Source organism: Polypterus senegalus, chromosome 5 (genome assembly GCF_016835505.1).
Source record: "Polypterus senegalus isolate Bchr_013 chromosome 5, ASM1683550v1, whole genome shotgun sequence".
Lineage (NCBI taxonomy): Eukaryota > Metazoa > Chordata > Cladistia > Polypteriformes > Polypteridae > Polypterus > Polypterus senegalus.
This window is the reverse complement of record NC_053158.1, coordinates 115,338,120-115,362,936: the sequence shown is the minus strand read 5'-3', so window position 1 is coordinate 115,362,936 and position 24,817 is coordinate 115,338,120. Positions and strand designations below refer to the sequence as shown.

The following is a 24,817-nucleotide window of genomic DNA, read 5'->3' as shown; positions in this document are numbered from 1 at the left end:
CAGCTGAAAGAAGAAGAAGAAGAAGAAGGTGCAGTGAGAGTAACAACGCTGAAGCAGCTATGGCCATTACATGGACCATTATATTGTTATAGGTTAATTACAATCAGATGCCTTAAGCTAATAAACAATATGTGGTTAATTTCAGTGTATTTGATAAAGCCGCATCAGGGATGTGGATCTAATAAAGAAAGGACTGAGAACTGAGTGGAGAACTTGCATATGCCAACTGTTCAGCTAGCGTGAAAATATGCGTGGCTTTACACCAAGTGTAGGTTTTATTCATCACAATTTGAGCGTGGAAACGGGAGTACGTAACATTTTTGTGCATACGCACCATTTATACATGAGGCCCCAGGTAATTCCGGGTTAGATTGCCTAGGAGACACCTGATCCCTGTGTGCTAAAATGGGGGCACTCGTAGCAAAATAAACGTGGTGTTGCAGCATGATGGTAAATACTAACAACCTCTTAAATTCGTCATGAAATCAGAAACTAATGTAGCATTCAGAATCCCTACATCCAAAACTCCCTTAATAGACATGTGCTTTCTAAATATTCATATAGGATGGCTCACAAAAAATTAAGAAAAAACACTAATCATAAGATCTAACACAAACATCAGCAAATTTAATTGTGTATTATTTGTCCTAAGACTGTTCCATTTATTTATCACAGTGCATTATAGTTTTTTATTCTACTTGCATTTTAATATACAGTTCCAATACCCTGAGCACAAAATCCAAAATTTAGGTCATAACCTGATTTAGGAGTGAAATGTGAATTTCTTGTTCATGTGAGTATTAAATATGTAAAAATGTTTTTGGATCTACAGATAAAGTAAAAATCTTACAGAGATAAAACAATTAAAGGTTCCTCTGTATAGGTGTATTTCAGATATTTCACATAAAAATGAAAAAATTTAATATGTGTACCGAGTGCACAAGAAAAGGCAGGAGTAAGACGAAAATAACTGAAATTGGGATTTATTTAAAAGCAAAGGGAGTGGAGGAGAAACATTCTTAAGAAAATAAGCTAAAGTTTGTATTAGGAAATCTATTTATCAAGACATCTATGCCAAAATACTTAGTTAGAGTTCAGAAGTAACAATACTATGAACCAGGAACACTAAATCGCAAAAGAAATCCTGCAAGATGTTTTAAATGCATCTATGGATGTTTCTGCTGATTTAATTGATTGTTTTGATGTTCATTTATTTTTAAGTACTGTATACCAAATTCTAAATAGGCATATTCCCCTAAGCTTGTTAATATAATGTATACTACATTCCAAAAAAATATTTAATTTAGTTTTATTAATTTATTAATTAAATTAATTATTATAATTAATTGTATTATCCTAATACAATTAAAATATGAAATCAATTGAAGCTCAATAGAATTTCAGTAATATTCATTCGTGTTGTCTTTTGCACTTTTACTGTTTTCATTCATGTGACCAACAAGTATCATGCACAAAATGATACAAGAATAATTAAAGAACTGCACAGCTCAACATTTAAACAATGAACCTATTGGTTTTGGTTTTAATTTGCAACTGTTTGTGCTAGGTGTCGAGTGTCTTTAAAAATGATCCATTGTTTTTGCTTCCTTTAAGGCTTAAGACTGGCAGCCAGACTTTTTTTATTTCATTGTTGGAAGAGAAAGATAGAGAACTGAAGTAAAACTGCATTATTTTCTCTCTGAAATAAGGTATGAACATGGTTTAAATTAATTATATTATAGTGACTTGGACAACATTGTTCCAATGTGTTGTGTACTTGGTTAAAATTTGCCTTAACATTTTATAGTATAATGTACAGCAACTCCAGGCTGGCATTGATGAAGTGAGTCCAGCTGTATGGGTACACTGAGATATTTTGCTGCCTGCTTTAAGAATCTGTCAGCCTTTGCATAAAAAGGTTCCTGGATATGCTCTGGCCATGTGAAACTAGAAAATTAAATTTAGAGGTTTAGAAAATGGTTTGAGAGATGGATGCATATTGTTCAGTTAACCGAATTGACAAGAACATAGATGTTTGTTTATAATTATCTGAAGTTTACAAATATATAAAGTTTTATTTTTTTTTGTAGTAATTACTGACATTTACTTCAGTAATTTAACAAAATACAATTTGAAAAATTAAAAATAATGTCTACAGATTATTATTTGTATTATTGTATAATTAGGAAGATTATTATTATTGTTATATAATTAGGATCAACATTATCATAAAATGAATTAAATTGAGTTTTGTACTGTTTAGTTAACATATATTCCTGTATTTGATATGTGTAAAATAAAAATAAATTTATATAAAATTTTAATAAGTGAGATGAGTTAGTTTGTTCAAGTATAACTAGCTGTCAGTTTTCGACTAAATTAATGCTTCTGTCAACTTTCTGCTTTGGTATATTCTACTTTACAAGGCCTTTTCAGCTACAACATAATTCAAATTAAGATGAACAATACAGTTAATTTAAGAACAGGTGTATGTTTCATTAGTTGGTAACTGTCAAGTGAAGAGAGTATTTTAATCTAATAATATTCAAGCTCTCAAAGTTTTGCATTGCTAAATTAAAATAAGCTTAATATACTGGAATAGAGTTTAACTTTAGATTTACAATCTGTTTTGTTAAATTTTCATTTAGATACCTCACTGAATTCTATACAAAGCTAAAATTGAATACTGTTGCAGAGGAGGCACATCAAAAAAGACTTTATAATTACGTTACATGAGTAACCAAACAAAGGAATAGTTAGATAAGGAGTGTAGTAGTATTAAAATAATTACTATTAGGTAATTAATGATGTTAACAATAGTTCAATGAAAATTAAACTGACAAAAACTATAGATATACTTGAATAGATAGGTTTTTGTCCACAAGGAAAATTAAAACCTTTATAGAAGCTGAGGAGAAAGAGAGAGAAAGAGATTGAGATCTACTGTATATGTATAATGTAACAAACAACAAACCCCAAAATAATAAGAATAATATAAATAACATGTTATATATAGAGCGGCACGGTGGCGCAGTGGTAGTGCTGCTGCCTCGCAGTTAGGAGACCCGGGTACGCTTGCCAGGTCCTCCCTGCGTGGAGTTTGCATGTTCTCCCCGTGTCTGCATGGGTTTCCTCCGGGTGCTCCAGTTTCCTTCCACAGTCCAAAGACATGAAGGTTAGGTGCATTGGCAATCCTAAATAGTCTCTAGTGTGAGCTTTGTGTGTGGGTGTGTGTCCTGTGGTGGGCTGACACCCTGCCTGATATCTGTTCCTGCTTTGCACCCAGACCCCCGTGACCCTATAGTTAGAATATAGCAGATTGGATAATGGATGGATGGATGTTATATATAAAGCATAAGTTTACACTGCATTAATAATGACAGACCATACCCGGAAGAATGTCAATGAGGTCAAAGAAAAATCAAAAAAAGTATTTATTGTAACAAAGAAGCATGGAAGCAAAGAATAATCAAAGTGATACCAGGACAAAACAAGAACAAGTTGCAGATTGTCACATCTCTAAGGAAGACCAATTAACTCACTTCAACTACCTCTAAAGGAAAATAGTTTCCTCACCTCCCATTCATCCCTTCTCTCATTTTTTATGGAATCCTCAGCATTTTCTTTGGCTCTTTTTTCAAATTCTAGACTCCTGGCTTTAAAAATGATTCTGGATTCACTTTTTGATCTAGGCTCAGAATAACCTTAATGGTGAGATGCAGCCTCTTTTTGGTTATTGGGACAGCAAATGAAGGCCCTTTTTAGTGGTGCCTTGCATCTTTGCATCCCTGAGTCCTCTGAAGCCTTAGAACAGCCATATTTTTAAAGAATTCATACTGTCTTGCCTTTTAAAAGGACAACATTGTCCCTTTTTCTTTCTTGACATAGGCCATACAATACTTTCTTGCAGCCTGACATCATTCTGGGCTGTTACCAGTGCTTTATGTTCTCTTAACATCTGTCTCTGACTTTCTTGCTCTCTTTCTCTCTTTTTCTCTTTCTAAGTCATTCCTTGTGTTGCCAGCAAGGACATAGCTTCAAGTTTAGCAGCTGGCAAATACAGTATGTAACATTAAGCTTTTTGGCATTGTGTTAGCAATTTCTCATATCTGTTTATTGAGAATCAGCACATGTTACTGTTAACTGGTAGGCATAAGTAGCCATAGAGGTTCAGCTTTACTGTAAAACAGGCACAATCTACGTGCTTTCCTAGTTCCAGCAAAGAAGAAATATAATTAACTGTGAGAATGGAAATACACTGAAAAAGAGATGCACATGTGTTTAGGAAACTGTACTGAGAATCAAAGTTTAGACTCAGAGAAACCATTGTCAAAAATCAGAGGCTGAAGCCATAATCATAGTTAAAACAAAGATTGCCAGGTTTTGCTGTAAATAGAAAACATATTGCCACTAAAAGCAAGACGATAAAAATACAAATAAAGTTGAGAAGTGAAAGGCATAGAGTTGTGAAAATAAAACACTAAGAGTGCAACACTGAATGTTTTTGATGGATGAATCCATAATCTTGGACACTGTCTGGAGCACTGAGACTTTATGATGTGGCACATAGTGCTTTCCTGGGAGGCAGCTCCTAGTAACTTTCCTGCATATCCTAGCAACACATTAACAAAATTCCACAAAATGGCGATAGAGACCTTTAAAATAAATAATATAATAAAATTTCATATAATAAAATTATTTATGAAGTTAATAAAATAAAATTAGGCTAACATGTTAACTTGGAGACTTGGTTCACTCATTGGAGACTGAGACATACTGATATGCTGACATCATCCTTGCAAGTGGAAGAGGAAGAAGTATTGAGTGTTTTTTTTACTGCTGCGTGAGAGTTAATTACATCGCAAATTTTGCTTTTTTTTTTTTTTTTTGCCCGCACAGTAGCAAAAGTAGCTGAGTGTATAAAAAGAATTTTGAAAAAGTTACTAGTGTTAGCAAGGTGAAGAGAAGTGAGGCAGGGCAGAGCATGGTAGCTGAGCAGAAGCTGAAACTGACAAATCTGTAAGTAAATAAGCAGCATCACAGTGACAAATAGTTAAAGGCATATGAAGAATAATTGGATAGAGCATCATATAACACTTATGCAGTTAAGCATTAAAAGTATTAACACTAGTAGGACACATGGTTTCATAAGTAATCAAGTATAACCCCAATTCCAAAAAAGTTGAGAAACTGTGCAAAATGTAAATAAAAAAAGAATGCAATGATTTGTACTTCTCATAAACCCACATTTTATTCACAATAGAACATAGAAAACATATTGAGAACCACCAGGGAGCGCACATCCAACACAACAGACACAAGTACAGCAACACACATGTTTATTTCGATGGGGAATTTCTTCCCAAATCATTCCCCTCAGCAGCACAGTACAAGAGCACAATATACAATGTAGCACTTTTCTCTCTTCTCTGTCTGTATTTCCACCTCCACTTCTCCACAGGCAAGCTTCATCCCTCTTCCTCCTGACTCTGGCTCGTCCCTGTGAGGCAGCTGGCTCCTTTTAAACTGCACCTGAGAGTATTCCAGGTGGTTTATTAGGGAGGTCTGGAATTACTCCCAGGTGTGGTGAAAGCCCAAGACTGGGCTCTGCAACTCCCACAGCTCCCCCAGGTGGCATCCACAGAACCCCACAGGACTGTGCTGACAAATAGTAATTCCCATACAGCCCTTTGGGAATCCGAGGTGCCGTTGCAACCCAGGGGGGCTTCCAAGTAGCAGTTAAGGAGAGATAGTGCCCTTCATACAGTAAGTCATCTTCCCCTGTCCTTCCATTACGGAGGTGTCCTGGCTGGATAATGGCGCCGGCCACCATTCATTATATTAAATGTTGAAAATAGGGAATCCATTCCCGGACAGGTTTATCCATTCCTGGGAATTCAGGAATCCTTGGCTCCCAGGGATGACAAAGTGCACGGGCATCTCACATGTGAACAGTTCTAGAATGACTGACACTTATTTTTAATAAAACTACTGCAATATGTTGACACCAATAAAAGACTAACCTTATCTACAAGCAGTTCATACTGTCATATAAGTACATGTATCTAGATCAGGGGTGCCCAATGTGTTGATCGCAATAGACCAGTAGATCGCAAAGGTAGTGCAGGTAGATCGTGTTGCATTCAAAACGGTAGTCTATCATATATCCTCCCTATGGCATTTGCCACTTGATTGACATACAGGGCAGCCAGTCTGTGATCTTTTCTTCTAGAACACTGGTCATCCCGCATGCACGATCAAACGCACGAGCTACTACAAAACTCCGGCTGTGATCTAGTTAGCCTTCCAATTTAGATCGACTAAAGAAGGGATTTTAAAAAAAAATTGTTTGCAGAGGGTATGTGCTGGATGTGGAATTGGAAGAGGATTTTTTTTTCTCACAATATCACAGTCGAAGTGCGTTTGTCTGATCTGTCAATCTATCATTGCTATTTCAAAGAAGGAAAATGTGGAAAGGCACTTTTGAACTGTTCATAAAAACTATGAAACTGACTTCCTTCCGAAAAGTGATCTGAGAAAGAGAAAGGAGAGGGAACTAAAATCGCAGTTAATCAGACAGCCGTCATTTTCCAGCACCTTGATTTGGGGAACATCCAAAACCTTGCGTCAAAGCTGGAGACACAGTGGAAGGTGTGTGCACAACTTGACAGCATACGCTACACAGAGCAGATTGAAAAATGGCTGTCAGACTTTGACAGATGGTTTCAAGACTCAGCTTTACTTGAGCCAATCACTACATTTAAGTGCTATCCATTTAGGGAAGATGTTGAGGGTGATTCACTCGCAACAGAAATTGCAACACTGTTTCACCTAAAACTCCTCTACAGTGGAGGACGAGATTTTGACACTATTGGATGACATTCAGCTGAAGTATGGGGATCACGGACAGTTTTGGAATTTACTCACAGAGGAAAACCCAAACATGAGGAAATGTGCTACCTCCTTGACAGCATTATTTATGCAAGTCAGCCTTTTCCCACATGAAGATTATTAAACCCAAATACTGTAGCCTCCAAGTCGAAAAAGTGTGGGCACCCCGATTTAGTTAGTTGGGGTAATAAGAATGTAGAAAGCACAAAATGTCCAGATTGTGGTCGTCCAGGTGAGAGCGCACCTTCGTGCAGGGTACACCAGCTGCTAAGAAAGCACACTTTGTCTCCACTGAAGTAGGCGGCATCAGATACTGATACACTTGTTCTAAACAACGCCTGAGCTTGCCGTTGCTCTGAAACACAGCCATTTCAGCTTTTACTGATGCATCCAGTTTCTTGTCATCATTCTGTGATTGCAAGTTTCTTGGCACAGATAATGCAGATGCAACAGACTGAAGCATTGCAATTTCAAGTTGCTGTTGAAAGCTGTTGTCTGACAGACGTCAATGAAGTCTGCCCCATCCCAGCATTCGTGAGCTGCAGAGTGCAGACTCCTCCCAGTACACTTTGCTCAGTCTTAGTGAGAGCCGGGAGACTGACTGCTGCTGGTCTGTTGATGACTGAATTAATCAGCAACACACTACACCGTGGGCCAAAAAACCATGCCACTTAATTATTTTCAACTATAACTCTATTATTTCTTGATCGATTTTTACACTTTTACACGCTACATATGCGAGCTTGGCTGTTCCTGGTTTCCCGGAATTACAGCAGTTTCATGAATTAGGGAATTCCCTAGTTGAAAGTAAGACATTTTACTACTGTATTTCACTGAAAATGTTAGCTCATTTTGAATTTGATGGCAGCAACACGTGTCAAAAAAGTTGTGACAACGGCAAGAAAAGGCAGTAAAAGTAAGTGGTACTAAAAAGAAACAGCTCAACTAATTAGGTTAATTAGCAAAAGGTCAGTAAAATGACTGGGGTATAAAAAGAGCATATTAGAGGGTCAGAGTCTCTCAGAAGTAAAGATAGCCAGAGGTTCACCAATCTGCTAATCTGCAATAAATAATATCTTCAAAAGTATCAGAGAATCTGGGGAAATCTCTGTGCACAAGGGACAAGGCCGAAAATAAATACTGGATCTTTCGGCCGTCAAGCGGCACTGCATTAAAAACAGGCATGTTTCTGTCATGGAAATCACTTCTTGGAATCAAGAACACTTTCAGAAATCATTGTCTTTGAACACAGTTTGTTGTACTGTCCTAAAATGCAGGTTAAAGCTCTATAATGCAAAGAGGAAGCCATATGTGAACATGATCCAAAAACACTGCTGTCTTCTCTGGGCCAAAGCTCATTTAAAATGGACTGAGCAAAGTGGAAAATTGTTCTGTGGTCCGATTAATCAAACTTTGAAATTCTTTTTGGAAAACATGGACACCATGTCTTCTGGACTAAAGAGGAAAGGGACCATCCAGCTTGTTATCAGTACTTAGTTCAAATGCCTCTGCACCTCTGATGTATTGGGGTGCATTTGTGCCAAAGGAATTGGCAGCATGCACATCTGGAAAGGCACCATCAGTGCTGAAAGGTATATACAGTTTCTAGGGCAACATATGCTTCGATCCAGACAACATTTTCTTCAGAGATGGCCTTGCATTCATCAGCAAGACAATCCTAAACTGCCTACTGCATCTATTACAACAGCATGCCTTTGTAGCAGGAGAGTCTGGGTGTTGAACTGAACTGCCTGTAGTCCAGACCTTTCACCAAATAAAAACATTTGGTGCATCATGAAACAAAGAAGCCCCAGGACTGTTGAGCAGCTAGAATCCTGTATCAAAGAAGAATGGGACAACATTCCTCTGTCAAATGTCCAGCATCTGGTCTCATCAGTTCCCTGACATTTACAGACTTTTGTTAAAAGTAGAAGGGATGCAACATAGTGGTAAACAATGCCCTGTCCCAACTCTTTTGAGACATGTTGTTACTATCAAATTCAAAATTACCTTATTCTTTTCTTAAAGTTGTAAATTTAAGTACAGTTAGGCCGCTGACTTATAACAAATAAAGAGAGGTGCTCCACAGTATGCAGACAGGCATCTAACAAGTAAGCGCTGATCAGATAAAAGTGGCAGAAAAAACAGACAAAGTGAATAAGTAACTATATATATATATATATATATATATATATATATATATATATATATATATATATATATATATATATATATATATATATATATATAATAATAAATAAATAACTAAGAGTCGATATTCAGTAAGTGAGTTTTCTTAGTAAGAAGGAGCAGTGTGTTAAAAGATATACTGGATAGAAATTCTTAGCAGTCAGTAAAGCAGAGCAAATAAAAATGCAACAGTGTGGAGGATCATCATTAAGAAGGAGTTTAAACAGTGTAAGCAGAAATCTCCAAAGTAAAGTTAACTTCAAAGAAAGACTAACAGCAGGCAGTCAAAGAGGAAAGCATGATAGGAGCTTAAGGGGCCAGAAGGTGCAATCATTTAAATACAAAAATAAAGGTTGAGCGGATTGAGTAATCCAAAACCTACGTAATTTTAATAATGAGGCCAGTGCAATGTAAGTCCTGTTTGATGTTGAACTTTTGTAGGATAGCTTGGAAGAGACAGGCTTACTTGGTGGTTATGTTTACAGGAGATGCTAGGTGATCCAACACCTCCAGCTCAGGGTCTCTGTTTGTAGAGCCTCCATTGTAGTAGAAAATAGGTGGATCAGTCCCAGGTGTTCTTTAGAGAACCCCCTATGATAGCACGGGAGCAGATTCCAGACCAGATAATAAAGATAGTGGATCACAGTCATTAGGCAAAGGATCCACACTGCCTGGGAGCATCGGTCCCAAACCATTTTTAGGTCATTGCAGGGCTGAATAGAAACTCTGATGACTCTGTGGTGGTAAGCAGGAATAAGGAGCCTGTGATAGTGGGGTACTAAACCACTACAGTTATTGAAACATATATCTGCTCCAGAGACAGACCATCTCATGCAGTGTGTTGACTTCCTTGTGCACAGGTGGGATACCTCCCTGGAAGGATAGATAGATTCTTGGCCAGGGTGTGGGTGGGTCCAGTTGTCATTGTCCATACAGGAACCAATGGCATACTTAAGCGCAGGCTGTTAGTTCTGCAATTCAATCTCTACTTTACCAAGCTGAAAAGTGGAACTGACAATGTAATCCTCTTTCCACCAGTGACACATTAGAAGGCTTAACATGTAGTGCAATTCTTGGTGTAGGATAGAAAGGTACAGATTTATAAGAAATTGAGACTCTTTTTGAAATAAATGGTACCTGTTCCACCATGATGGGTTACATTTGAACAAGAGTGGCACCAATGTACTGTATTGAGGTATATGATTAGGTTAGTTGAAGATTGTTTAAGCTAAGGAATGTGAGGCTGGTAGTTTAGGACAGCCCAGGTTTAGAATTGTACAGGAAGGAAGGGATGAGCAATACTGTAAAAAATAAATAAGTCTAGTAACAAAAATTCTATCCTAACGTTTAAATGCAAAAGTAAATAAGTAACAGAATAATAATAGCTTTCCTAAAAGTATCAAAATAAAAACAAGGGAGTTGGAGAAGTATATAACTGAGCATGATTAAACAATAGCAATATTAGAACCCAGCTAAATAGCAAAGAAGATGATGAGTACAACATTGATGGTTACACATTTTTGACAAAGACAGAACAGAAAAGGAAGGAGGTTGCAATATATGTCAAACACTTTAATTCCATGTCTTCTTCAGTTGAATGATGAGCCACATCTTGATGAGGACATCTGGATTAGTTTGGAAATCATTGGTGAAAGAGGTCTTATTTTAGGAGTGTGTTATACACCCGTCCAAAGCAGACAGTAATTTCATTATGCATCTTTTAGTAATAATAAAAACATCAGAGATATTATAGTCACGGGGGACTTTAGCTATCCAAATATTAACTGGACTAGCCTTGCAAATAGTGGAGTACAAGAGTTTTTAGACATAATCTGTGACTATTTTTTTAGCACAATATGTTAAAGTACCAACATGGAGGGAAGTCTGCTTAGATTTAGTATTTTGAAATAACTAGGAAAGAATTCAGGGTGTAGAGGTGTTTGAACCACTAAGGTCAAGTGACTGTAAAACGAAAAGACAGTTAGAAAGAAACGTAGCAGATCATGTGAAAGGCGAACCAAAGAAATTCTTTCAATATTTTAGTAGTAAAAGAACAGTCAAGTAGGAAGTCGATCAGAAATAGTAAAGGGGGAATTAAAACATACAGGCAATGAAATACCAGATGCTCTAAATTTGCATTTTTTGTCTTCACATGTGAGGAAGTGGATAACCTCCCAGTGGTTATAGGGACTACTAAAGAGGTACAGATTGATTTGGAAATCATAGAAGAAAACTACTGTTCAGATTAATTAGGTTGAAAACAAGCAGATCACCAGGACCAGATAATATTTATCCTTGAGTTCTTAAGGAGGTTTTTGAGTACATATATAAAAATTTTACACATATTTTTATGAAGTCACTGTGCACTGGGGAAACTCTGAGGGACTGGAAAATGGCAAATATAATCCTGCTATACAAAAAAAAGGTGATTGGGTTGATCCAAGCAAATATAGGCCAGTAAGCTTAACATGCATCACATGTAAATTACTGTAATAGAAAAAGATTATTAAGGAAGAGATTGAGCAACAAATGGCAAGAAAAGAAGTTTAACTGAACAGTCAGCATGCGTTCAGACAATGGAGGCTGTGTTTTATTAAAATGTTTTATTAAAAATTTCTATGATGAAGCAACAAAAGGATACAATCAAAGTAGTCCATACAAAATGATTTGTCTTGACTTTCAGGAAGCATTTGATATGGTATCACACGAAAGGTTGGGCTTCAAACTAATAGGTGGGAGTTCAGGGAGTAGTGTATAGATGGGTACAGAATTGGCTAAAACACATGGAAAAAAATGGTGATAGTTTAAGGAACCTTTTCTGAATTTGGTGATGCTAAGAATGGTGTCCCACAGGGGTTAGTGCTAATGCTGCTGCTACTGTTAATATATATTTACAGATTATACCAAAATAGGTGGATTGGCAGATAATCTGTAATCTTTTGAATCATTACGGAGGGATTTATACAGCATTTAGGCTTGGACAGGATTGTGGTGGAGGAAATTTAATGTAAGTAAATGTAAACTATTACAAGAAGGAAGTTAAAAAGTTTGATTACACTGTGGGAAATTTGAAAACTGAAAGTACACGTTATGATAGGTATGTAGGTATCATATTGGACTGATCACTATCAAGTTTCCAGGAAGTGTTCTGAAGGCTAATAGAATGTTAAGATATATTACACAGTGTGTGGAGTCAAAGGACTTCTTGGCAGAGTTCTGTCGAGTTCTTCATATGGTGCCCCAGACTTTGAAATGCAGAAGTGCACTTTTTGTCAATTGAAATGAAATAGGTTTCTCATCAAAATGTAAGTAAATTGTATCTGCAATATTTATAGCATAAACATTCAGACCACAAAATGGCAGCACTTGGAGAAAACAAACAATACCACGAAAAGACATTAAAATAAATTCATAAATATAGACGTTAGTGACAAAAACAGATTTTGCAACCTAAAAAACCCAAATTTGCAGTAAAGCTCATTAAAAGAAACATCAAAATGCCCAGAAAAAAATTAAAACACAACCAACCCTTCAGGTTTAAAGCTTATTTTGCATGAAATATAAATGCCAATGGATCACTTAGGCTTCACAGATCCAATCTTTTCACTCATTTTTGTTTCATGGTTATGTCTACCATTCAGTTCCAGGACCACCACTACCATTAATATTTCTGGCACTATTCCAGTTAGACCTCCCACTTTAGCTATCCTTATTTTCTCCAGTGCTTTCATGCTGTCTTTTTGTTTTTCACACAAAATAACATTCATTCTCCTCATAACATTCACGCAAAATGTATCCTTCTGACACAGCAAATAATTTATGTATCAGTCATTGTTTTCCCATTAGAATTTATTTTTTGTAATCAATGTACGACTAAGTTGGCATTGCCCATTTTGCTAGGCTTTAGTTGCCTACCAGGCCTGTTAAGAAAGCAGATTTAGTGTAACAGGGATGTAAGCATCCAGCTGCACAAACCCTCACTTGCATTCAGAACTTCGTGACTGATCTCCAGCTTGTACCAGGATCTGCCTGGAGTTCAACTGATAACAAAACTGTAAATCAGAATTGCACTGACATCTTTCCAGATGCCCCTATACAGACCTGTTAATCCTGAAGGAACGAAAGGAACTCAAACAAGGTCAAAGACCTATTATTCAAGGAATGGGCACTAAGATGGAAAAATTAACCCTATTAAAAGACACTGATTTTGTAACTGGAAGTGACTTTAATCCAGTCAGGATAAGGTTCAACCTTCCTTTAAGACTCTCTTCTAGATCCTAAAGAAGATCCCTGGGATATTCGCTGGACACTTAGTTAACTCCTTTGATGTTCTCTTGGGTCACCCTCTCTAGGATTCTCTCACGGATGGGGAAATATGTATAAATAATCTTCAGAAACCTAAGAAGTTATGAGCCACCCTTTCCATGAGGCTCTGAAAAGGTGAAATTTGTTAACCTGAAGCTGAGACTCTGTCTGTCAATCCAAAGCTGTGATTCAGTAGTCTGACAAGGCTGAGAAGCAGCCATCACTTCAAGAAGGGATCTTCAGCATCTTATTTTTTGTGCCAGAAAGAGTAATGTTTTTCTGTAAGTTGCAGATGATACAACAAAGGGCCTAACGGCAGAAGGCACACTGAGAATGCAGCAGCACAGCACTGGCAAGGATCATGTAGCAAAGATGCTTGAAGAATTTTCCACTTGAACCTGGACCAACAACAAAGCAATAACTCCACACAACATTGGACATCATTCATAAAGACTTGGTATTCTAGTGATGAGTGAGCACCAAAGTGTTCGGTCCAAACAAATCGCAATGTTCGTGTGCTCTACCGAGCACCCGAGTATAATGTAAGTAAATGGGAGAAAACCAGGCACCCCCAGCTCTGAAAAGGGGAGGGTGCCTGGTCCATTGGAAAAGGTCAGAAAGTGACAGAAACACCACCCAAATGGACCGGGAGCAGCATGGGGACAATATCTGGACGCATCTTGGACTCCCAAGTCACTGCTGGGAACTAGTTTGTCCGAGTTGTACACCACTTTTACAGACTGACAAAAACATGCCCAAAACTCCCCAAAAAAATCAAATCAATTTTACAGGAAAAATGATGCTCTAAAACATTATATGCCAGTGCCTTCAGGTGAGCTGACGCTCTAAAACATTATATGAAAGTGCCTGCATATATAGCACCCGATGATGTGTTCCGGTCAGCCAATCACTGTAATACCAGCACCTGACATGGCTACTGGCATTACAGTGAGGGCAGTACTTACCTGCCCCTTGACTGGCTGTCTCCAACCCACAAAATGTGCAGGGCGGAGACTCGAGCATGCTCCAAGCATAGTGATACTTGAGCCGAACACATGTTCGGCCGAGCATGCTCGCTCATCACTATTGATATCGTAAAAATATTTATCTGTGCTAAGATAAGTTAAAACTCTAAATAGCAAGTAAACAGACTCTATCTTACTGAATATGTGAATATAAATATGTGTGTGTATATATATATATATATATACTAGCAAAATACCCGCGCTTCGCAGTGACGAAGTACTGCCTTAAAATTTTTATTAAGAAGAAAATTAAACCTTTTTAAACTGAGGGAAAATATACCAATAATTATTTGTTAAGGATCTCTTTGTATACCATGTTGTCAGTTCGGCCCTCCAGTTGTAATATGACCAAGCTGTAGCTGTGCGCTGAGCTTGCTCTTGATCATGCAACGTACAGTTGGTCATGTGAACAGTAATCTTGTTTCAAATCTCACAGCTTGGATTGCTGCTGTCATAATCGGTTTGAGTTTCATGTACGACAGTATTTGTAGGACTTGTGTTGAAGAGACATTCGGCATCTGTCAAGCGTTGTAAGTATAAAACCAGTTTCATTGATAACTTTACATCCAGCTTTTGAGAGTTTAAACATTCATAAACATCAAAGTGTCCACTACTGAAATCGTCACCTGTGAATCTAAGATGTTTAAGAGGCATTGGCGGTTGTCGAAAGGTGTAAAATATTTGGCCATATTTGGCACACCATTATGGTACACTTGAAAGCGACAACCGAACAATTCAGCGGCAGCCATCAACTCACATGCAGATGCATAGGTGAAGGGCTTAAGCATTTCACTCTTCTAGTGCTCCTGTGTAGTATAATTATCTCCTGTTCTGTCTTCAGTCCACACCTTGAACCTGTCCCAGTCATTCAATACATAAGACACAATGTTCCTCCAGATATCAAGAGTGAGCCTGATATGGCCGTGCAATATGTAACAAAGAGAATGGAAAAGGTAGGTGCCATCTACGGGCATGGAAACCACTCGGTAAGTGACAGTTCTTTGATCAATAGTGATCACCTCGATAGACATGGTAATGGGGGTTGGAATGATAATGGAAATGGGTACTTGAGAAATGTAAAGTAAGTCTAAAATACCTATACAATAACTATAATTGTAATAAACAAACAATAAAACAGTGGAGAAGCCGTGGATTAAACAAAAAGGCTGTAGTTATCAGTAGGGAGACGTGAATCTTGTGGCGAAGCAAGGAAGGGAATGTAGAGACCAGGAGCGACGGACGGTCTTATATAGGCAGGCAGCCAACAACATGGGAGGCGTTGGAATGGGGGACCCAACACCACCTCACATGGTGACCAAGCTGCAGGCTATGGACGTATATATGTACGTAAGTAAGATTCAGTTAGTGTTGGGAACCCGTGTACCAAATTTCTTGAAGATGGGCCCATAAGTAACAAAGACTGTTGAAAAGTTCAATATGGCGGCTGAAAGTGGCATCATACCACCGAAATAAGTATGTACATTGGTTTCGGTTAGCTCAGGGAAGCCACCTACCAAATTTAGTGAAGATGGGGCCGTAAATAACAAAGTTCAACATGGCGGACGTTGTTGACCGTTATGACCGTTACGCGTAGAATTTTGAAATTAAACCTGCTAAACTTTTGTAAGTAAGCTGTAAGGAATGAGCCTGCCATATTTCAGCCTTCTACCAACACGGGAAGTTGGAGAATTAGTGACGTTGGAAAGTTCAATATGGCGGGCGACAGTGGTGTCATACCAAAAAAATAAGTACGTACATCGGTTTCCATTAAAAGTTCAATATGGCGGCCGACAGTGGCATCATATCACCGAAATAAATACCAAATTTCAGCCTTCTACTTACACGGGAAGTTGGAGAATTAGTGATGTTGGAAAGTTCAATATGGCAGCTGACAGTGGCGTCATACCACCGAAATAAGTATGTACATTGGTTTCGGTTAGCGCATGGAAGCCGCCTACCAAATTTCGTGAAGATGGGGCCATGAATAAGAAAGTTCAATATGGCGGACGTTGTTGACCGTTATGCGTAGAATTTCGAAATGAAACCTGCTTAACTTTTGTAAGTAAACTGTAAGGAATGAGCCTCCCAAATTTCAGCCTACTACCTACATGGGAAGTTGGAGAATTAGTGACGTTTTGAAAATTCAATATGCCGGTCAACAGTGGCGTCATACCACCATAATAAGTACGTACATCAGTTTTCGTTAGCGCAGGGAAGCCACCTACCAAATTTCGTGAAGATGGGGTCAGCCTTCTACCTACACAGGAAGTTTGAAAATTGGTGACTTGGAAAGTTCAATATGGCGGCCGACAGTGGCATCATACCACCGAAATAAGTACGTACATTGGTTTCGGTTAGTGCAGGGAAGCCGCCTACCAAGTTTCGTGAAGATGGGGCCATAAATAAAAAAGTTCAACATGGTGGACGTTATGACCGTTACGTGTAGAATTTCGAAATGAAACCTGCTTAACTTTTGCAAGTAAGCTGTAAGGAATAAGCCTGCCAAATTTCAGCTTTCTACCTACATGGGAAGTTGGAGAATTAGTGAGTGAGTGAGTGAGTGAGTCAGTCAGTCAGTGAGTCAGTCAGTGAGTCAGTCAGTCAGTGAGGGCTTTGCCTTTTATTATTATTACTAGCAAAATACCCGCGTTTCGCAGCGGAGAAGTAGTGTGTTAAAGAAGCAATGACAAAGAAAAGGAAACAATTTGAAAATAACGTAACATGATTGTCAATGTAATTGTTTTGTCACTGTTGTGAGTGATGAGTATTGCTGTCATATATATATATATATATATATATATATATATATATAAACATATATATACATATCTATACATATACACATATATATACACACACATATATACACATACATATACATATACATACACACACATATATACACACAAATACATATATATATATATATACAGTGGTGTGAAAAACTATTTGCCCCCTTCCTGATTTCTTATTCTTTTGCATGTTTGTCACACAAAATGTTTCTGATCATCAAACACATTTAACCATTAGTCAAATATAACACAAGTAAACACAAAATGCACTTTTTAAATGATGGTTTTTATTATTTAGGAGAAAAAATCCAAACCTACATGGCCCTGTGTGAAAAAGTAATTGCCCCTGAACCTAATAACTGGTTGGGCCACCCTTAGCAGCAATAACTGCAATCAAGCATTTGCGATAACTTGCAATGAGTCTTTTACAGCGCTCTGGAGGAATTTTGGCCCACTCATCTTTGCAGAATTGTTGTAATTCAGCTTTATTGGAGGGTTTTCTAGCATGAACCGCCTTTTTAAGGTTATGCCATAGCATCTCAATTGGATTCAGGTCAGGACTTTGACTAGGCCACTCCAAAGTCTTCATTTTGTTTTTCTTCAGCCATTCAGAGGTGGATTTGCTGGTGTATTTTGGGTCATTGTCCTGTTGCAGCACCCAAGATCGCTTCAGCTTGAGTTGACGAACAGATGGCCGGACATTCTCCTTCAGGATTTTTGGTAGACAGTAGAATTCATGGTTCCATCTATCACAGCAAGCCTTCCAGGTCCTGAAGCAGCAAAACAACCCCAGACCATCACACTACCACCACCATATTTTACTGTTGGTATGATGTTCTTTTCTGAAATGCTGTGTTCCTTTTATGCCAGATGTAACGGGACATTTGCCTTCCAAAAGTTCAACTTTTGTCTCATCAGTCCACAAGGTATTTTCCCAAAAGTCTTGGCAATCATTGAGATGTTTCTTAGCAAAATTGAGACGAGCCCTAATGTTCTTTTTGCTTCTCAGTGGTTTGCGTCTTGGAAATCTGCCATGCGGGCCGTTTTTGCCCAGTCTCTTTCTTATGGTGAAGTCGTGAACACTGACCTTAATTGAGGCAAGTGAGGCCTGCAGTTCTTTAGACGTTGTCCTGGGGTCTTTTGTGACCTCTCGGATGAGTCATCTCTGCGCTCTTGGGGTAATTTTGGTCGGCCGGCCACTCCTGGGAAGGTTCACCACTGTTCCATGTTTTTGCCATTTGTGGATAATGGCTCTCACTGTGGTTCGCTGGAGTCCCAAAGCTTTAGAAATGGCTTTATAACCTTTACCAGACTGATAGATCTCAATTACTTCTGTTCTCATTTGTTCCTGAATTTCTTTGGATCTTGGCATGATGTCTAGCTTTTGAGGTGCTTTTGGTCTACTTCTCTGTGTCAGGCAGCTCCTATTTAAGTGATTTCTTGATTGAAACAGGTGTGGCAGTAATCAGGCCTGGGGGTGGCTACGGAAATTGAACTCGGGTGCGATACACCACAGTTAGGTTATTTTTTAACAAGGGGGCAATTACTTTTTCACACAGGGCCATGTAGGTTTGGATTTTTTCTCCCTAAATAATAAAAACCATCATTTAAAAACTGCATTTTGTGTTTAGTTGTGTTATATTTGACTAATGGTTAAATGTGTTTGATGATCAGAAACATTTTGTGTGACAAACATGCAAAAGAATAAGAAATTAGGAAGGGGGCAAATAGTTTTTCACACCACTGTATACATACACAAACACATATATAAACATATATATACATATACATACATATCTACATATATACACACACAGCTATTTCGTATCAGTGCAATACGCTGCTTGTTAAAACGGATAACTCCCGCTCTTACGTGCAAGTCTGCGTGGATATTATGAACTATCGTATTTGTTCAAGTTCTATTTAAATTTTAAATAGAAGGAATTTTTATTTAGTCGACAGAAATATCTTTGGTAGGAATGGTAAAACAGACAGGAATATTATACCTGAATAAATCAACTCAAACCTTAAACAACTTATAATATTTTGCTCTCCATAAAAATATATCCTGTCTAAATTATACAAGTTAGAAATAAAGTAAACGTTAAAAGAACAAACATTCAAATTTCTTTTTACTCTTATGTAATTTTATATAAAAAATAAACTTAGATTTTAAATATCCCAAAAGATTTTGCTCTCCATAAAAATATATCCTGTCAAAATTATACAAATTCAAATATGAACATGCTGCATAACAAAACCTGGAAATATAAATAAAATGTGTTCCTTTCAGCAATAACAAATCAAATCATTCAGTTGTCTTTGCTCTTATGTCATTTTAGAGCTGGACGCCTGGCATCTTTTTGGCAACAAGTTTGTTTGTGTTTGGTGTGAGGTTCTGTGTTGTGGAGATTCTCAGGATGGATTGCAGGTGCTCATCAGTGAGGCGACTCCTGTGTGCTGTTTTGTTAGTCTTTATCACTGAGAAGAGCTTCTCACACAGATATGTGCTACCAAACATGCACAAGGTTCGAGCCGCATGTAGACGGACTTTTTGTTCTTCAAAGTCACCAAAGCGCCGTGCAAACTCAGTGCGCTCAGTTTATCAGCAAAGTGCGTATTTGGGAACACCGTAGTGATGACTTGGTTCAACATTACTTGGCAACAGGGAAAGTGGGGCAAGTTGCACTGGTGCATTGTGTCTCCCATAAAAGCAGCTTCACTTGAAATCACTTTGTGATTGTGCACGGGTAAAAACGTCCGCTGAAGTGTCAGATTCTTATTTAATTCTTCTGCTTTCTGTATCTTCTGCATTGCATTCAGGTCTTTCAGGTTACCCTGATGTTTTGTCTCATAGTGCCGTCTTAGATTAAATTCTGTAATTACAGCCACATTAGCTCCACAAATGAGACACACGGGTTCAGTAAACATATACTCAGCCTCCCATCGGTTTTAAAGGCTCTATTTTCAGAATCAACTTTTCTCTTCAGCATCATGTGAGCTAGCTTCGCAATAACTTGCAGCATCATAAGCTAGACTTGATTAACGCGGTGTTCGGCAAGGCAGCTGAAGCGCTGCATTATGGGATCTGTAGTTTATTGTGTTACCAGCGCTTCATATACCGGGCCATTAATAACAATAATACAGTATATAAAATGATCTCGGGCGGATATAATTACACGCCGGGCGGATGTGGCCCGCTGCCCTTGAGTTTGACACATATGGACTAAATAGAACTTGAAAAGATATATTTTTCAAATGTGATCGCAATTCAGATAGAGTTGACGCGCACTACAGCCTGCATGCCTCAATAAGTCATCCTCCCTCGCTCTTACTTTTTACCGCTCATCTAATGAATACACTGAGTATGGCTTTACCAAAACAATCATTGATGGCGAATAAAGTATCCATTATTCGAGTATGTAGATCGGGGTATATATATACATATATATATACCCGCGTCATCGAGGAGAAGTAGTGTGTTAAAAAGCTAGAAAAGAAAAGGGAACATTTTAAAATAACGTAACATGACTGTCAATATACAGTATTTGTTTTGTGAGTGTTACTGAGTGTTGCTGTCATCAAGGATTTGATTATCATTATTTCTTTCAATCAGGTTCGTATTTGTAGGATGTGTTGTGTTCAAGTTACATTCCGTGTTTGTCAATCGTTGTAAAGATGACAGGTTTCATTCATCGATTCGTTTCTTACTGCATCAATAAACAGCTCGTCTTCTTCTTTATCTGAGACCTGACACACTGCATGCACGGGTTTTTTACACTGTCTTCCTTTAGCGGGACATTGACTTTTCCAGTGTGCTTTGTTTCCGCAGTAGCTGGATTTATGAATATGCTTGTATGTATCAGACGCTTCATATTTTTGCTGCCTTTTCAATTGTGTAATTCGTTTTGTTCAGCGCTCTTTGGAACTGGTTGCTTTTTGGCTGTGCACTGCGTCATTTCACGTGAGCCGCTCGGTGTACATGCATCGAAGGTTCCCAGCTGTGCTGGTGCCATCTCGTGCTATGTCCATGGCTGTATTTAATGTTACCTTAGTCCTGGCACTTAAAACTTTCTCTCGCAGTTTCGCTGAGTTTGTGCCAAACACCACCCTGACCATCTCATCTTCCTCTGCATAAGCACAGTCCTTCACCCGTGAATATTTAGTGGAGTTTGCTATTGGATTGCCGCTGACGGACGGCCTTATATGGGCAGGCACTAAATTACAAACGCCAGCGCAGCCTGTCTATGAACTTAATTTAAAGTGTAGGTTTACATCGTGCTTTGTTTCCGAAGTAGCAGAATTCATCAATATGGTTGTATATGTCACTCGCTTCGCTTCTTATTGTTTCGCTGCCTTCTCAATTATATAATGCATGTTTTCTTCAGCGCTTTTTGGAGGTCTTCCTGGTTTTCTATGTACTGCGTGATTACGTGGGAGGCGTGATGATGTCACACGAAACTCCACCCCCACGGCGTTCAAGCTCATCTCCATTACAGTAAATGGAGAAAACAGCTTCCAGTTATGACCATTATGCGTAGAATTTCGAATGAAACCTGCCCAACTTTTGTAAGGAAGCTGTAAGGAATGAACCTGCCAAATTTCAGCCTTCCACCCACACGGGAAGTTGGAGAATTAGTGATGAATCAGTGAGTGAGTGAGTGAGTGAGTGAGGGCTTTGCCTTTTATTAGTATAGATATATATATATGTATATATATATATATATATATATATGCGGTTATCATATTTCTATAATCCTTGTGTTTATCAATAAAATGTATTATTCTGTTTTTTAAAATGAGTGTGCTTCAGTTACAGAGTCCTACCTCCTATAACAGAGAAAGGTAAGGTAAATAAATTAGGACCCTTGCTGAATTAGTTAATTTATTTTTCAAAATCCCACATTATTATGGTATCCTTCTGGGTGGGCATCTTATTGATTATTAATCATCAAAATCTTACATCAAACAAACAACAAACACCAAGCAGTACACAGCAGTAATCAGCAGTTATAAAGGAGATGTTATAGAATAAAATAAAGGTAACCCCAATTGGCATCCACCCTCCTTCATCTCTGATACTGATACCTGTGAAACACCACTCTCAAAATTAGCCAATTCTGATAGGATTCCTCACACCATAACCCTCTACCTCCTGTGTCTGAGACCATTCTGCACCCATCTACACACCAAACTTTGAACTCCCACTCATCTCATGTGGCACCTTATCAAATGCTTTCTGAAAGTACAGATAAATAATATTGTATGCACCACTTTGATCATATCCTTTTGCTGCTTTCTCATAAAATTCCACCAGATAAAACATGACATCCCTCTTCTGGTCTCTTGCCCCAGTAGGTAATTACATACCTCGATCAAGCCTGTGAGGAGAACCCCTGACACACATATGTAACACATATTATCTGCTTATGCGAAATGAGGTCTTAACACTACCAAAATCACTTTTCACTTGTCCTAGGTCATAAAGCTGTTTTTATTTTACTGCTATTATTGATTCATTGCCACAGCTACATTTCTCTCTTCTCTCAAACAAGGCAAGTTCTCTGGGTTGTATTCTTCCACTTGTAATATCTGACACATTTTAAGAGCATTGGGTAACACCCGTCATTTACATTATTGTCATTATTACTGGTTTTAGGGTTTACCAGGATATCCAATTTCCCTAGTCTCTATGGTCCTGGACATTCTCTAATGTGAAACTCATTCTTTTCATGTTTTCTGCCACCACTTCCAATCTTCCTCAGCCATCCTCTAGGCCACATACTTTTCCCCTTCTATTACAGTATGCCTCTTCTCACAGTTATCCCTTGCCTTTTATTCCACATGCTTGAACCACCTGAGTATGTATCTTCTCAGCACAACACCTTATTAAACACCTCCACATGACTCTCTCAACTCAGAATTAATATTTTTCTCACTCCATGTCACACCTCACATCCATCAGATCATTCTCATCTCCATTCTTTCCATCTTTATCTTCCATATTCCACATTTTCCTTCCATTTGGCATACTACTCTTCACACTTCCATTCAACATACTACTTTTCATACAGTTTTTAAAACCCATTCTTTTCAATCTCAGAAAGAATTGTTTAGAATGAAGAACTCTCCCATTTCTTCTATGCATCCCTCACTCTTGTTATATGTGCCATTCCTACACCTCTCTCAGCACTTATCGTGTTCTCTTCTTCCTCCAAAACAGCCCCATTGCTGATATCTCAATTTTTACCTACTATAACAGAATCCTGCACCCCATTTGCATGATTTACGCAAAGATTACACTTGCTGCCTGCACACTAATTTTTACATAATTTCCTTTTTTATGCAAACCTCACAAACACCTCTAGTACACAAACCACATGGCCATGCATTCATCTTTTTTATACCACCTGCTTCTTCTTCTTCAATCATTACCTTGATCTCTTTTTCATTTACTTTTCAGAATCTCCTCTTTCAATTCCATTCTTTTTTTCTATCAGTAAGAGCTCCTTGTACCCTAACCCTCAAGACACCTCTCTCTTCACCATTGTCTCCGCTATTGGGAAAAGCCACAGACTGAGAATTGACCCCTAGTGCAGCCTCACGATCATCTCCAAACTTTTATTATATCAATTTACTGCTCCAGCCACCAATCCTGCTTGTACATACCCATTGCATTCATGCTTCCTCATACATCACCACTGACAATAACCATTCATCCACACCTAACTTTCTCAATGCATTCTTCGTCATTACTTGCACCACACTATCACCCTTTGCCTGATGTTTTTCCTGAATTTGTATATAGCAAAGATTACATCCATTTCTCCCTTCCCATAGGTGAAGCCTAATTATGTTTTACTAGCCTACACTTATTCCTTGATTCTTTTCTCTAGTGCTGTCTCAGCTTAATTCATTACCTCCAAAAGCTTGATCACTTAAAATGACCTGAACTGCTAACAGGAATGAGTACACTTGTTTTCTAGTTTTTAGGAAAATTCCTTTAACAAACAATTACGTTGCACAGGTCTGTTAACTGTTTTCATCTTTTTCTTTTTTCACTTCCTCTTTAGAAAAGTTACAGCTATGTTATTCTGTTTTATCAGAAAAAAACATAAGTAAAGTAAAAGTAAAGTGTTACCCAATGCTGTTACATAATAATGTGGTAAGGAACTTTTAACAATATTTATGGTACATAATTAACCAGTCTTTATTCCACATCTAAATTGGTTATTTTCTTGCTTAATTATTAATGTAAATTTTCACATCTCTTTAACTAAAGAGATCATTGAAAAATGAACTGTTATGCATTGATATAGTATAATTAGATCTAATTAAGAAATTTTTTAGCTTTTAGTGCCTTATTTTAATCCACAACTCTAAAAATAAACAATTTGCATATCATTTTGATTTTATACTTGAGTATTGAATGCAAATCTCTTTCAAATGTGTGCATACCATTAACAAAACAAAATGGGGTTGTTTTCATAACAAATGAATGAGTGTACTATGTAATCTCCTAATTGTTTTTTGGAATATTAAAAAATGCAATTATAATAAGTAAAGCATATACAATATTAATATAGTCTATATATTGATATAACTAGTCATTTA

The 24,817-nt window shown here is 37.8% G+C and overlaps 1 protein-coding gene across 2 annotated transcripts in view; it reads left to right on the top strand.

Moving 5' to 3' along the window:
* Window positions 1-1,642: 1,642 nt before the first annotated feature.
* The window catches only part of gjc2 (gap junction protein gamma 2), a 159,708-nt gene continuing 136,533 nt past the window's right edge, over window positions 1,643-24,817 (top strand). Inside the window, exon 1 of one of the 2 annotated variants that reach the window (XM_039753247.1) lies at window positions 1,643-1,709. The gene's annotated coding sequence lies outside the window, so the exon portion shown is untranslated. The remainder of the gene's footprint in view (window positions 1,710-24,817) is intronic. The other variant, XM_039753246.1, reaches the window with a different exon arrangement.